Source organism: Marmota monax, unplaced genomic scaffold (genome assembly GCF_021218885.2).
Source record: "Marmota monax isolate L192 unplaced genomic scaffold, Marmota_monax_Labrador192_F-V1.1 WCK01_AAM20220418_F8-fsc00305, whole genome shotgun sequence".
In the NCBI taxonomy this organism is placed as follows: Eukaryota; Metazoa; Chordata; class Mammalia; order Rodentia; family Sciuridae; genus Marmota; species Marmota monax.
The window spans coordinates 616,285-619,191 of NW_026693588.1; positions in this window are offsets into that span (position 1 = coordinate 616,285).

A 2,907-nucleotide genomic window follows, 5' to 3' on the forward strand; every position below is an offset into this window, starting at 1 on the left:
ATCTACACACACACACACTCACACACACACACACACACTCTCTGTGGGTTGATAGCTGCTCTGTTTTTTCTGATGATCACATTTCAGTGGAAAGACTCCTAGGTCCAAAAGAAAGCAAGCCTTATGCAAAAAAAAAAAAAAAAAAAAACTGACCAGAGGCTGAGAAAATATATTCATCTCAAAGGGAGAGATGAAGAATTTATAAATGTAAATTTCTAAAGTAAATGCTCCAATAAAAGGAAGGTTGGGGGCCAGAATTCAGGAAGAAATGGGTCTAAAGTTGATTAAGATCGAAGAAAACATTAAGGCCATCTTGATCAATTACAGACTAGTATGGAATATCTATTAAAAGTGTTGAGTCAGCAACAAGATGGCATCATTGTAGCTCTTTTTGAATTTTCCTTATGCTCCTCCAAGGAAAGATAAAGACAGAAGGATAAAAAAGTCATCATAATTAGATGCTACTTGGTTTCTTTGGAGAAACCAAACCTGCTTACAACACCTTGATCTTGGACTTGCAGCCTCCAGAGCTGGGAGAAAATAAATTTCTATTGTTTAAGCAAGTCATTCTGTCATGGCCTGTGTTTTGGCAATCCTTGAAGACAGTAGTTGGAAAAAAACAAATGTTTCAAATTCATTCAGAAAGGAAAGCAGGTAGAACCAAACCACCAATGGCAGGAAAGAGATGTGCACAGAAGCTTAATGTTGGCTGGTGTGTATGGGAGGGGGACACTAGAGAGGCTTCTGTGGGGCCCAAGAACCTGGTAATCACCAAGAATTCACACACTGAAAGGACATCTTGTCACATCACAGGCCGGCATTAAGTGCCATTCTGTATGCTGCTGATAAAACTGGAAGAGTGATTATAAGGAAGAGAAGAATTGCTCTGAGGATTTAGGAGCTTGCTTGGATCCAGAGGTTTCTCATAAATATGCAAAAACGGAGCTAAGTTCCACAGTGAGACAAAACCCCAGGGAATAGGTCACAAATAGATCTGGGTAGACAATCTCAGAGGAAAGGAGAGAATGATATTTAATAATGAATTTGAAGAAGAATGGAGGCAACAAATATTACAAACACTTTGCAACAACAGTAACAGAACTGATATAACAAATGAGAAAATTAAAATGGTATTATCCCATCCAGCCAATGGCAGAAAATATCTTCAAACAGTACCCAAAGCATTCAATTTTCTTATATCTGAGCAATTGAAAGGACTAGCTATTGAACTACTTTCAATCATGTTTTAAGTGGAAAAAAAAAGATCAAACATTCTGAATATTATACATCAAGTAAATGAATGCGTATTAGAAAAAATATGGTAACAATCTAGAAGAAGATTATAAAATGAGATAAATGGTATTAGGAAAATGATACAAGCGATGGGAAAATATGAGTCAGAATTACAAAGCTCAGAAATAAGATACCCAGTCAACAGGGAAAATGTAAATGTAGCCTATTTACTCAATAAGAAAATCAGTAATATCAGGGACAGTTTTCAGATATTAACACTAAACCAGAAGGAACAACAACAACAATAACAAACTCAGAGATCTTAGAAAGTGTTTGTTATGAACTGAATTGGGTCTCCCCCAAAATTCATACATTGAAGCTCTGATCTCCACAGTGACCATTTTATTTTTGGCGGGGGAGGGCTTACAGAAGGTAAATGAGGCTAAATGAAGTCTTAGTGTGGACACCTTTTCCAATTGAATTGGTGTTTGTGTAATGGTAAAAATTGGCACTAGGAGAGGGTGTAAACAAAGGAAAGGCCTTGTTAGAACACAGGGAGAAAACAGCTACTTGCAAGCTAAGGAGAGTCTCAGGAGAAACCAAACCTGCTTAAAACATCTTGATCTCGGAATTGCAGCCTTTGGAGCTCGGGGGAAAATAAATGTCTGTTGTTTAAGCAAGTCATTCTGTCATGGTCATTGTTTTGGAAATCCTTGCAGACAGTAGTTAAAAAAAAAAAGATTTTAAATTCCGAATGAAATTAAAAGATGTAAAATTTTGAGGAAAGATTTTAGATATTGAACCTAGACAAAGAAGACCAGTTTCACAGATGATAGCAATTCTCAAAAAGACAATTAAAGCAATGGAATAAAACAACTATGCACTATATTTTAAGACATTTTAAATTAAGAGAAAATGCAGGCTTACCTTTTAAAAGGCACATTGCCTACCTGAGGACATTGACATAAAATAGACAACTCTGAGTAAAATAAGGTAAAACTATTATAAATAAAGAAAAAGAACAAAAAATTAATTATTTGGCTAGGCAAACAAGAGACTAGGTCTCTATTGAGGGATAGAAAATTAGATTAATGTCAGATTTTGATGGCAATGTATTGTGCAAGAGAAAAATGGAGGAAATGAGAAAGAAAATATAACACAGGGGTATTATTTATAATGACATAAATCATCAAACATATAAGTCACAGAACAAACTTCACAAATATACTTGAAGAAGCAATTTCAAAAGGACAATAGGGGTATAACACACACAAATGATTTGGTGAAGTATTCAATATCTCTCTAGTACATTATATTTCTTATTGTATATTCAGAGTTATTTTATTTTGCTTATAACTAGGGTCCCAAGTTGATAGGTGCCCTTTAAAATCCCTTTCCCTGCATTCACAGTACACTATAATATAAATGACTAGAAGGTCAATGGTATTAAGTCAAGTCTGTTTCCAGGTAAGAAAAAAAATAATAAATATTCTCCACTGTCACACAATGAACTTCATTTATTATTTGGGTTTACAATCTGAATTTAAACTGTGGAGTTAAAGAAAGATTGAGATTAGGATCTACTAAATCTCTGAAGTTATTCATGAATTGTGTAAGTAAAAATAAAGAGCAAAAGCCATATAATAGCATCAGACCTGGAACATAAAAGATACA